Source organism: Ovis aries, chromosome 2 (genome assembly GCF_016772045.2).
Source record: "Ovis aries strain OAR_USU_Benz2616 breed Rambouillet chromosome 2, ARS-UI_Ramb_v3.0, whole genome shotgun sequence".
Classification (NCBI taxonomy): domain Eukaryota; kingdom Metazoa; phylum Chordata; class Mammalia; order Artiodactyla; family Bovidae; genus Ovis; species Ovis aries.
This window is the reverse complement of record NC_056055.1, coordinates 250,159,005-250,171,945: the sequence shown is the minus strand read 5'-3', so window position 1 is coordinate 250,171,945 and position 12,941 is coordinate 250,159,005.

Here is a 12,941-nt window from a genome sequence, read left to right as displayed (position 1 = left end):
TTATTTGTTTCTATAATATCAGTGTCTTTATTCATATTCTCTGTTTGGTAAGAGTTTGTTCCCATGATTTATTTATTGGAAAACACCTTGTGGGCACATTAACAAGTTGGCACCAGTCAGGCTCTCTCACTTCACGCTTTCACACCCTTTGCCCCGCGTTCTGTAAACACTAATTTCACGTGGTTAAATAATAGCTGGCCTCACTCCCAGCACTAAGCATGTGTGTCGCGAGGTGCTTGCTTGATGAAGGGTCATTTGGTGCAGTGCGCCTGTGTGAGCTTCACCGTGAAAACCCTGGCTGCTGCTGCACTGGGGCTGCACTAGAGCGACGTCATGGTTGTGCTATGACTATGTTATGGTTATGCTATGGATGCTGAGTGCTATGCCAGGGGAAAGGATTGTTATGGCTGCCATGCAAGCCAGGAAACAATAAGCCTCTCTGCAGTTCCTATGGCTCCTTGAGTCTCCTTCTTGTATCTTAGCTCTCACCTTTCTTACACTGGGTTCAGCAAACTGTGCGACCAGAATCAGCAAGACAATTGGAGTAATTGTCAGGATACACAGTAAGTAGGTACAGGAACCCTGAGGCTCCACAGAAAAAGAATAGACAGGATACCACCCAGCCTGTAAGGGAGCCAGAGGCTCAACTGGATGAAGGAAGCCAGTGGCCATCAGATAGCATGTGGTACCATGTGGCTGTGATCCTTTTGGCCTGGGCTCCAGCGGGAGACTGGAAAGTTGTGGATGGTTCAGCTGATAGCACTGAAAAGGTAGTGCAGGCAGTGAGTTTCTATTTGCTGAAAAAAGCAGCACAGACTGCTCTTGGCACAGTGGTGTGGATTTTCCTGACTGCCTTGAAGTATGAACAGTACCCTACACGATGCCCTGGATGTAACTGAGTTCACAACGTATTGACCATATACTCAGGTGGACTTGGTCAACTTGGGAAAGCAGTTTCAGCAAACGCTTGGGGAACCCTTGGCAACATGGCTTTTGTGACTGGGACACAGGCGTGAATGGTATCACTTGTTTGGGGATGAGATAGAATTGTTGGTATCTGTAACCACTTGCCCCTCATTTAGGCAAATGTTGCAAAATGCTAGGCAAGTCTTGCAAGGGTTGCCTAACCAAATGCACTCCTGATGGGATGGATAGACGCTGCCATCCAGATCATGTGGGCACATGCGGCAGAGCTCCCAGATACTGTGAATAAATGGCATACCTATTCTGAGTTGACACAACTCGTGAGACAACTGGGCACAAAGCAGTCGATATTTAACACAATGCTAAATATCCAGAGGCTCAGAATGAGTGTTTTACTGGTGGTATCCGAGATGCCATTTTGAACAATGCCCCATCCACCACTTTTGGATCCCTGACTGCTATTCTTGCATCCTATGTGGGGTGCCTCCTCTGTAAGGTGTCCTGGGTGGTGACTAGCTTGGGAGAAACGGAGGGATGGCAGCAGGCAAAGGGGCTTAGAAGTGTGAAAAATCCAAATGAGGCCAGAGCTGGTAAAGGCCCCGTTGGGTGATAAGAATGCAAATGAAGTCTGATTTCCTGGCCGCTGGCAGAATGCTCTTCTCCTAGAGCTACAGAGGCAACTGACACCAGAACATCAGTTTACCAAGTTTGTGAAGCACCCACAGCCAGATATATGGGCAATTCAGTTAGAAGATTACATGGTGCCCAAGGATGTTCCTTTAGACGATGCTCTTTTCTGCTGTGAATAGGGCTCAGACCAAGGTACCCACCTGAAGAGCCCAATCAGGGATCAGGCCCCATGCAGAACGTGCAATTCACTGATCATCAGCTAATGCACAGAGAGTAACGGTCTTGGTTTAAATTGGTGCTGAATTTATTGCAAGTCAGAGTTGTTTCCCAATCCTAGTGCATACATTGTTGGTTATGGTTTCCAACTGGTTACGAACTAGGCTGTGCTCTATGACGTAGATTCAGACTGTGTCCGATGATGTAGATTTAAAGCTGGGTGCTATAAAGCCTGTGTCCTACAGTGTAGATTTAGTAGAACACTGTAATCTAAGGGCTGCATTCTATGATGCACTACTAGCCTCTGATTCTTTTGCAGATTTAGAACAATATGAAAGGATTTGGAATCTTGCAGGTAGGCTGTCAATGCTACGGAAATCCCCTCCTTGAAGGGATAGGCCTGGTACCTGTAGGGTGTTTTTGTGTCCTTAATAAAAAATCCTGCAGGGGTGGAGTTAGCCCAGTGGAGGCTTTTTGCAATTTCAAAAGGACACATGGTGGCTTGGTCTTACCCATGGAAATAAAGGCACTCCATCTGTGATGAGTGTCTTTTCTAGCCCCATGAGGGTAAGGGCTGCAACTTGAGTCTCAGGTGATACCTGGTGCTGTGTTTTACTATGTATTGGAGATGTAGATGTTTGTTGTTTTAGCTACTGCTGTTGGAAGGTGTAAATTCAAGGGCCAGTTTTACTTGTCAAGGGAATATCATGGAAGATAGATTGCACGTAGATTGTGAGGCAAGAGATGCTGAAGGGGTGGATTGTGGGAAAATTAAGACGATGGTGCCAGTCAGGCCCTCTTGCCCCACTCTCTCATGCTCTCTCATCCATTGTTCTGTAATTAATGACTTTGCATTGTTATGTAATAGCTGAGGTCATTTATAGCACTGTGCGTGAGTGTCATGAGGCGATCACCTGGTCACAGGCTGTCACCGTGGAATCCCTGGCTGCTGCTGCTTCATGACTACACTGGAGTGACTCACGGTTAAGTCATATGCAGTAATGCCACGGCTTTACTACGGCTCTGTTACGGCTACATTATGGCTGTGGCTATGGCTGCTGCATCAGCCAGGACAGATATCATGTTACAGCTGCCATGCCAGCCAGGAGAGAATACACATGTCTGCAGTTCCCATGGCTCCTTACGTCATCTTCCAGGCTCTTAGCTCTAGCTTTGCCTGTCTTGGGTTCAGCAAACAGTGCAAACAATGTGAAAAGGATCAGCAATACACATTGTAGACTTTTTGAAAATTGAAGTATTGGTAATTTACAATATTATATTAGTTTCAGGTACACATCATAGTGATTCAGTATTCATTAGCTATAATGGCTACAGTTTCCTAAGCTATAAAGTATATCCCTTTTTCTGATCTTTTTATATATAGTAGTTTGTATCACTTACTCTCATATCACTATTTGTTCATTTCCTTTCCCCGCTTTCATTTTGGCAACCATCAGTCTGTTTTATATATCTGGGAGTCAGTTTCTATTTTGCTTCATTCACTCATGTATTTTTTCTTACACGTATAAATGTTATCATATAGTATTTGCCTTGGATTTATTTGACTAAGCATAATATTCTCTAAGTTCATCTACATGGCTCTACAGGTAACTTCTATTTCTTTTTATGATTCCATAATATTCCATATATGTATAATATATTGAGATATATGTATTATATTTTCTTTATCCATTCATCTATTAATGTGCATTTGGATTGCTTCCATATCTAGGCTATTGTAAATCACATTGCTATGAATATTTGGGTATAAGCATTTTTCTCAAACTAGTAGTTTGAGATTTTACAGAGGTATACACAGGTATGGAACTGTTAATTCATATGAAAATTCTATTTTAATTCTTGAGGAATCTCTATGATCTTTCCATAGTGATTGTACCAGTTTTCATATCCATCAAGAGTGCAAAAGGGACTTCCATTCTCAATTTTCTCTTCAACATTGTTTATCACTAGACTTTCTGACAGATGTAAGATAATATCTCATTTTGATTTGCATTTCTCTAATACTTAGCAATGTTAAAACTAAGCTTTTAAAAATATGCCCACAGGCACTCAAACCATTGGTATATCTTCTTTGAATAAATTTCTTTTCAGATCTTTCCCCATTTTTGATTTAGTACTCTTTATTAACTTATTGAATTTTTTGTATTAATATGGCTGAGCTATTTATTTAGAATATTAACTTCTTGTTAGTCATATGTGTGTGTTCAGTCACTCAGTTGAGTCTGACATTTTGCGACCACCTGGACTGTGGTCTGCCAGGCTTTTCTGTCTGTGGGATTTTTCTAGGGAAGAATACTAGAGTGGATTATTATTTCCTCCTCCAGGGGATTTTCCAAGACCAAGGATCAAACATGCATCTCCTGCACTGAAAGATAGATTCTTTACCAATCGTATCATTTGTAAATATTCTTTCTTATTCTATAGGATGTCTTTTTGTTTTATGTGTGGTTTCCTGTGTTACAAAAAGGTTTTGAATTTGTCTCATTTGTTTGCTCTTGGGTGTTTTTTTTTTTTTTTTGCCTTAGTAAATAGATTTTTAAACTAATACCATAACTGATGATAAAGATTGTTCTGCTTACTTTTTTGCCGGGGTCTAGCCCCAGTGGATCCAGGGTGATTTGAAGGGGAGATGGATAGGCGAGGAAAACTTATTGATTTAGAGATAAAAGATTAGATTAGGAAGAAATAGTCTAGTAGGAAATTTAGTGTGGAGAAAAAGAGGCTGAATAACTTGGCTTACGGGGAAAACCAATAAAATTCCAGACAAGGAATCTGCACCATCTACGTTAGGCCACACCAGCATCTGTTTGAATATCGGAGAGTGCCCCGCCTTGGGCTCTCTCTCTTACGGATCTTAGAAGCTAGGACAAGTAAGTAGACATGGTAAGCCTCCCCGCTCCAGATGGGAATTCAGCCAGAAAAAGAAAAGAATGACATGGGGAAGCCCAGCATGGGGAAGCCCAGCATCGGTGCAAGACTCCAAAAACTATTTTTCAAAATCAGCTTATATACCCCAAGTTGTACATAAAGAAATAATGGAATATGCAGAGTTATGCAGGGGCAGCAGTCCTGACCCTCACTGAGACAAACAAGGCTTTCTTTTGCATACCCTCCCGTATACAAAAGGTCTCAGGTGGTTTACATTATCTTCTGACCAAGAGGCCTGTTAACATTTTTATGGCTCTCTTCCTGATAATTGTCTATCAACCAGAAAACTCCTTCTCCGAAGAAGTGTTTTTTCTTTACTCTGCATCACCCTCAAAGTACTAAATAAAGTTGCATTCCTGTAGAACAAAGGTGCAGTGGGTTATAACAAAGAAAATACTTAACTCAAAGATCTAATGTTGCTACTACCAGGTCTACTACCTGTTTTTCTTTCTACCAACTATATCTAAAAATAAAAGATATGAAAATTTGGCAGCAAATATTGGCTCAACAAATGAAACCTTTAATCAATCCTACTCTAATGATTTTGACTCCTCGGAAGCCCCTACATTCCTAGGATGTTTTAAGCTTCCTGTGTCTCCTGCGGTCAGGAGGCCTCAAACAATCACATGTGCAGCTGTATGAGTCCTGCAGGAGGGCTAGAAAGCCATCAGAGTGGATTTGGATTGAAACAGTCGCATTATGCCCAGGAGATTTATTATCTAAAAGCTCTAATTTTTTCCAGAAAAAGGTGGTGGGGGGACAGCCCCCTGTTAATGACAGAAGAGTAGGTGGAAAGCATAACACAGTAAAGCAGGCAGACTCTGGTCTTGGGGGGTGGATGCTCAGGAAATTCCAGGGGGAACCCCTGAAGCCTGATCACGTCCTTGCATTTTGTCAGGCTTCCTTCCGCATGACCTTGTCACGGGCGGGATCCCTCACGCTGGCCCCCGGCACTTTTTCTTCTAGGAGTCTTATAATTTCATATTTTACAGTAAGGATTTTACTAGTTAGAGTTTGTTTTGTATGTGGCATAAGACAATGTTCTAATCTCACTGTTTTACGAGGGGCTGTCCAGTTTTCCTAGAACCATCACTGAACAGACTGCCTTTTTATCTTTTCTGTTACTCTTAACTTTTTTATAATAGATTAATTCACTGTCAAGTCAGGTGAAGTTCTGTCACTCAGTCGTATCTGATTATTTTGGACCGCATGGACTGTTGCACGCTGGGCCTGCCTATCCATCACCAACTCCCAGAGTCTACTCAAACTCATGTCCATTGAGTCGGTGATGTCATCCAACCATCTCATCTTCTGTCATCCCCTTCTCCTTCCTCCTTCAATCTTCCCCACCATCAGGGTCTTTTCATATGAGTCAGTTCTTCACTTCAGGTGGTCGAAGTATTAGAGTTTCAGCATTAGTCCTTCCAGTGAATATTCAGGACTGATTTATTTAGGGTTGACTGAACTGAACAGAAACATTTATCAATTATTTTATTTTGAAAAAATTTCTTGGTGTTATGGATCTCTTCTATTTTATTTTTCTCAACTTTATTTATTCCCTTTCAGATTTATTATTTTCTTCCTTCTAGGTTCCCCCCACCATAGAGTTGTTTTTCTAAATATTTTAGGTAACAGCGTATGTTGCTTTTGAGAGGTTTTTGGCTTCTTCAGATATCTTTTTCCTTTAAATTTCTTTTGCTCCAGTCATTACAAAGATTATGGAATGATGTGCTTTCATTCTCATCTTTAATATATACGTATTTTTATTTCTTCTTTAATTTCTTCATTGACACATTTCTTTTTTAGTAACATCTTCATTATCCAGGTATTTTTTTCCCTACTTTTGTTTCTGTATTTGATGTCTGGTTTCATACCACTGCAGTTACAAAACAATCCTTGATATAATTTTTATCTTATTAAGTTTGTTGAGGCTTGTTTTGTGAACTAGAATAACATCTTGAAGAATATTTCATGTGCAATTGAAACGAAAGTGCATTCTACCATTTTGGAGGTAATGTCCTATAGTTACTGATTAAGATTAAATGGTCTAATATATCAGTTAAGATCACCATTGCCTTATAGATTTTCTGCCTGGAGGATCCGTCCATTAATTTTAGATGGGTATTAAAATTCATCTTTCAGTTCAGTTCAGTCATTCAGTCATGTCCGACTCCTTGCGACCCCATGAATTGCAGCACGCCAGGCCTCCCTGTCCATCACCATCTCCCAGAGTTCACTCAGACTCATGTCCATCAAGTCCGTGATGCCATCCAGCCATCTCATCCTCGGTCTGCCGGGGTCCAGCCCCAGTGGATCCAGGGAATTCGAAGGTGGGGACAGCGTTGGCACCCTTGGAAATGCATACTTAATTACAGAGATATAGAGAGATTAGAAACAGATAGTGTAGTAGGAAAATTAGTGGAGAAAAGAGGCTGAATAACTTGGTTTATGTGGAATAGCATCCATGCTCCAGATGGGAATTCAGCCAGAAAATGAGGAGGAAGAAAGAAACGACATGGGGGAATCAGGCTTTCCAGAAACTGATCCGATTTCTTTATTTTGGGGTTTGCTTATATACCTTTTGTTACATATAGGGATGAATATAGAGTCACGCAAGGGTCAGCAGTCCTGACCTTTATCAAAATCAGGTGCTTCACATAAAAAGGTCTTAGGGATTTTACATCATCTTCTGGCCATGAGTGAGACCTGCTGACATTTTATGATCCTTTCTTTCTGATAACCATAAAACTTATTTCTTCCAAGGGTGTTTTTTCTTAAACCAGGCACCACTCTCCAAAGAAAGTTACATTCCTATAGGGTGAGGGTGTAGTGAGTTACAATCAAGAAAGAAATTTTTTTAAACCCAAGGTAAACATGATTAATCTTAAAAGTTATTGCTTATTTCTCCTATATGCTTAAAGGTTAATACTTATTTCTCCTAAATGCTAGTTATATTCATTAAAAGGGCAGGGGACATGGAGATTCAGCAGCAAACATCAACCCAACAAATGAAAATCCTTTCACCAATGTTACCCTTAAGATCTATTTAGTCTTAAGATAGTGATAAAGTTACATTTTTACATAGCAAGGACACAGTGATTTATAACCAAGTACAGTGATCTATTACAAAAGAGAAAATTCATTCACTCAAAAAGTCTAGTATTGCTCACCTTAAGAACTACTATATTTCCTTTTCTATATTCCAAATACATTGATTAATATATTCCCAGGTGCCTAAGGATATGGGGGCCTGGCGGCAATCATTGACTCAACAATGAGAAAAGCCCTATGCTAATTAAGACTTTCAAAATACTCCAAAACTCTCTGTGCTGCTTATGGTTGAGAGGTAGTGGCAGGAGTATGGATACTCCTGTCACATAAGCTAGTCTGTCAGCAGAGAGGTTTGACCTAAGACACCCTTGTCCCACCCAGGGCAGGGAATTAGCAGCAATTATTGGCACAACAAATGAAAAACCCTTCACCAATATAATTCCTAACCAACCCACTATACTAATAATTTCCAACTCCCCAAAATAATTTGCCTTTAGTAAGTCTAAAACATCTCGTGCCTCTCAGGTTGGGAGGCTGTAAACAATCACATGTGGCCAGACGAACCTATACAGGTGGGCTAGATAACCTTCAGAGGAGTCTGTAAGCTGAAACACTCTTGTCACGCCCAGGAATTTTTATTGACTTGGAGCTGCAAGTTAACTCCTTCTCCTAGAGAAATGGTTACAGGGGAGAGCCCCCCGCAAAGTCAGAGATGTAGGTGAGAGCATAAAACAGACTCTGGTTTTGGGGTAGATGCTCGGGAACAGGGGGTTTCCTGAGGCTTGATCATGCCTTTGTGTGTGCCAAGCCTCCTTCCTCATGACCTTTGCCATGGGCGGAGTTCCTTACACTGGCCCCCGGCATCAGTCATCCCCTTCTCCTCCTGCCCCCAACCCCTCCCAGCATCAGAGTCTTTTCCAATGAGTCCACTCTTCGCATGAGGTGGCCAAAGTACTGGAGCTTCAGCTTTAGCATCATTCCTTCCAAAGAAATCCCAGGGTTGATCTCCTTCAGAATGGGGCTGGTTGGATCTCCTTGCAGTCCAAGGGACTCTCAAGAGTCTTCTCCAACAGCACAGTTCAAAAGCATCCATTTTTTGGTGTTCAGCCTTCTTCACAGTCCAACTCTCACATCCAAATATGAGCACAGGAAAAACCATAGCCTTGACTAGACAGACCTTAGTCAGGAAAGTAATGTCTCTGCTTTTGAAAATACTATCTAGGTTGGTTATAACTTTTCTTCCAAGTCTTTTAATTTCATGACTACAGTCACCATTTGCAGTAATTTTGGAGCCCAAAAAAAATAAAGTCTGACACTGTTTCTACTGTTTCCCATCTGTTTCCCATGGAGTGATGGGACCCGATGCCATGATCTTCGTTTTCTGAATGTTGAGCTTTAAGCCAACTTTTTCACTCTCCTCTTTCACTTTCATCAAGAGGCTTTTTAGCTCCTCTTCACTTTCTTCAGCAGTGGCCACAGGACTGGAAAAGGTCAGTTTCCATTCCAATCCCAAAGAAAGGCAATACCAAAGAATGGTCAAACTATCACACAATTGCACTCATCTCATATGCTAGTAAAGTAATGCCCGAAATTCTCCAAGCCAGGCTTCAGCAATATGTGAACTGCGAACTCCCTGATGTTCAAGCTGGTTTTAAAAAAAGGCAGAGGAACCAGAGATCAAATTGCCAACATCTGCTGGATCATGGAAAAAGCAAGAGAGTTCTAGAAAAACAACTATTTCTGGTTTATTGACTATGCCAAAGCCTTTGACTGTGTGGATCACAAGGAACTGTGGAAAATTCTGAAAGAGATGGGAATACCAGACCAGCTAACCTGCCTCTTGAGAAATCTGTATGCAGGTCAGGAAGCAACAGTTAGAACTGGACATGGAACAACAGACTGGTTCCAAATAGGAAAAGGAGTACGTCAAGGCTGTATATTGTCACCCTGCTTATTTAACTTATATGCAGAGTACATTATGAGAAACGCTGGGTTGGAATTAACACAAGCTGGAATCAAGATTGCCGGGAGAAATATCAATCACCTCAGATATGCAGATGACACCACCCTTATGGCAGAAAGTGAAGAGGAGCTAAAAAGTCTCTTGATGAAAATGAAAGAGGAGAGTGAAGAAAAGTTGGCTTAAATTCATCTTTATTATTCTATTATTATTAAATTTTTCCCTCATGATCACTAGTATTTGCTTTATATATTTCAATGCTCTTTGTTGGATGCATATATATTAATAAGGGCTATATCCTATTTTTTATTTATCTTTTTATCATTATATAATGGTTATTTTGTCTTTTGAGGTAGGCATTTTTTAAGGTCTACTTTTTTCTATCCCTGTTTTTGCAGTTTTCCTTTGCATTTGCTTGTAGGCAGGTGCTAGAGGGAAGGACACAGAGTCCATGTGTCTCCAAAACAGTGACATTTACCAGATGCTGGTGGAGTACCAAAACACTCGAGCAGATGGAGGTAACCCTGAGAAATTACATAGGATGAAGAGGGGAGCAAGGGAGGAGAAGTTGAATTGTGTCAGGTCAGCAGCCCTGAGGGGTGGTTAAGGGGGGTTCCTGGTGGCTCAGAGGTTAAAGCGTCTGCGTGGAATGCGGGAGAACTGGGTTCAATTCCTGGTTTGGGAAGATCCCCTGGGGAAGGAAATGGCAACCCACTCCAGTACTCTTGCCTTGAGAATCCCATGGTTGGAGGAGCCTGGTAAGCTACAGTCCATGGGGTCACGAAGAGTCAGACATGACTGAGCAACTTCACTTTCACTTTACCTCGAAAGGTTCACTGGTGACAGGAGGAACCTTTGAGGCTTTGGAGGGTAAGGGAGGAATGTGGCTAGCATTTCCCCTGCCCACTCAGCCCCAGGGAGCTTATTGGTGTTCCAGGTCTGACTCTCTGCCCTCCAAGGGCCCCTTCACCAATGTGTCTTAGGAGAATGAGGTGGATGAAGGGAGGAAGAGGGGAGTTGATCAAGGTGTCAGACAACTCAACACTGCAAGTGTTGAGCTCACACCCAGCAGGCACTGAAGCCCACATGCCCCAGAGCCCACGCTCCCGAAGAGGAACCACAGCCATGAGAAGCCCAGACACACAACCATAGAGTGGCCCCCTCTCTCCACAGAGAAAGAACAGGTTACACAGCAATGAAGACACAGCATGCCCCAACATAAATAAAATAAATAAAATTATTTTAAAGTAATACAATCTAAGATTGGATTCAATTGGCCAATACCTAGTACTATCACTCGGGAAGCTTACTGAATCTTCTGTACATAAAATAAAGAAATCATAGCTCACTGTGCCATCGGAAGTGTGGGAAGCTCTCCGTACAGTGCTGAGAGCACAGGTGAGAAGTAACCAGTGGGGACCAAAGGAGGCCGTGTCAGCACTTATCTTGTGGCAAAAAAAGGTCCATTAAGGGTGACAAAATGACAGCAGCCGACAGCGGGGCCCATCTGCAACTCGTAGGGAGGGATCCGGGAACCTTGGCCAGGCCACCTGTCCCCAGTGCTACCCCATAAACACGAGGCCCAGAGCTCTCGTCCGGGGGGGATCATCTGGTCGGACAGGGGGCAGAGGAGCAGTGGAGAGGGGGCTCATGCTGGCAAAAGTGGGGGCAGGGACATCAAGGGAGAGGGAGTTGGATGGGGATGCCCTCCACGTTTCGCCCACACGGGTAGGGGTACCGGTCAGTCCGAGTCTCCGAACGGGGATTTGGCTTCGATGTGCAAAAATAAAAAAGAAGACAGAACCATCAGCAAGGCGCTTCCCAAGAGACTAGCTGGCCCCGACCAGGGACCGCGCCCGGGGCCCAGACCGTCCTAGATGGGGCACCCAGGACGGCCCGAGCTGGTCCCCACCTCCTGACTGGGATTCAGGGAATTGGAGAGGGGTGAGCAAAGGTCGCGTCCAACGACCGAGATCCATGAGGGCACGCTGAAGGGTCAAGCGCGCCCTTCCCAGCCACCCGCGGAAGCAGGGTCCGGTCCATCCACGTCTCCGGACCCATCAGGACTTTGACAAAGAAAAAGCATGTGTGCCAGGAGACGCCTCGGGCGACCAGACCCCACGGGGGACCACACACGCGCCTCCCCCAGCCAACCCTCACGACTCCTGTGGGCGGGTCGCCACCTCCAGAGTGCGACGCGGAAAACACCTCGGGCAGAAAGAACCCGAGGGCCTGGATGCATGTGGGCCCTCCAGCGACCTCCAAGCCACAGTCTGGGCCGGTCTCCACTTCTGGATCAGGGCCAAGGGTGAAGCAAACGCTCCTGAGGGAGGCCCAGGAGGAGTCCAGACTGCCCAGACTGAGTCCAGGTGCTCCGGACAGGGAAGACCCTCTCCCTGCCCACTGTAGCGGCCCGGCCCAGGTAGGGTCCGGGCCATCTGTCTCCACAGCCACAGGGGCATGGAGAGATGCTGGTCGACACGGTCAGTCTGCCCCAGAACCCAGATCTGGAGCGCCACGACAGTCACCCTCCCTAGAAACCTAGAGAACCAATCTCCAGCAACAGCAGGACGTCCCTAAGCCTCGGAGCCACCGCTGCTGTCGTCGCCAGCGTCGCCGGTGTCTGAGAGCTCTGCCTCGGGCCCAGAGGCTGAGTCACAATCCTCCTGAAGGCCTCGCCAAAGCTCCAGAGGGGAGGGACAGTATAAAAGCGGGAGCCAGGTGGCTCCCGACAACTGGCTCAGACGTCCAGAGGACGGGTCGCTGTTGCTGGCCACCGGGGATGCCACCTCGCCTGCCGCCCAAACACCTGAGCTCAGCCCGGAGCCTCCGCAGCCGAGCAACGCGACGCGACGCGACGCGACCCCCGCCACGGAGGAAGGGAGAGGAGCTGGGAAGGATCTCCTCAGGAGGCTGCCACGAAGACGTACTACCCCAAGCGATTCCAGGGTGGTGGGGGGGACATTTCATGGAGACGCAGATGGGCGGGGGCTCGAGGCGGGGTCGGCAGAGAGAGGGGCACCAGTGGCATCCTAGACTCCACGGCTTCCCTCCCCCAAAAGAGAGAGAGAGGGAGGGAGGGAGGGAGGGACCGGCAAAGGGAAACTAGGCGAGCGCTGCTAGAAGAACGAAGCAGTACTTTGGAAAGCAGACACAGACACAGACAGAGACATGCAAGCCCAGGAGCAAGAAAAGAAAAGGAGGAGACACT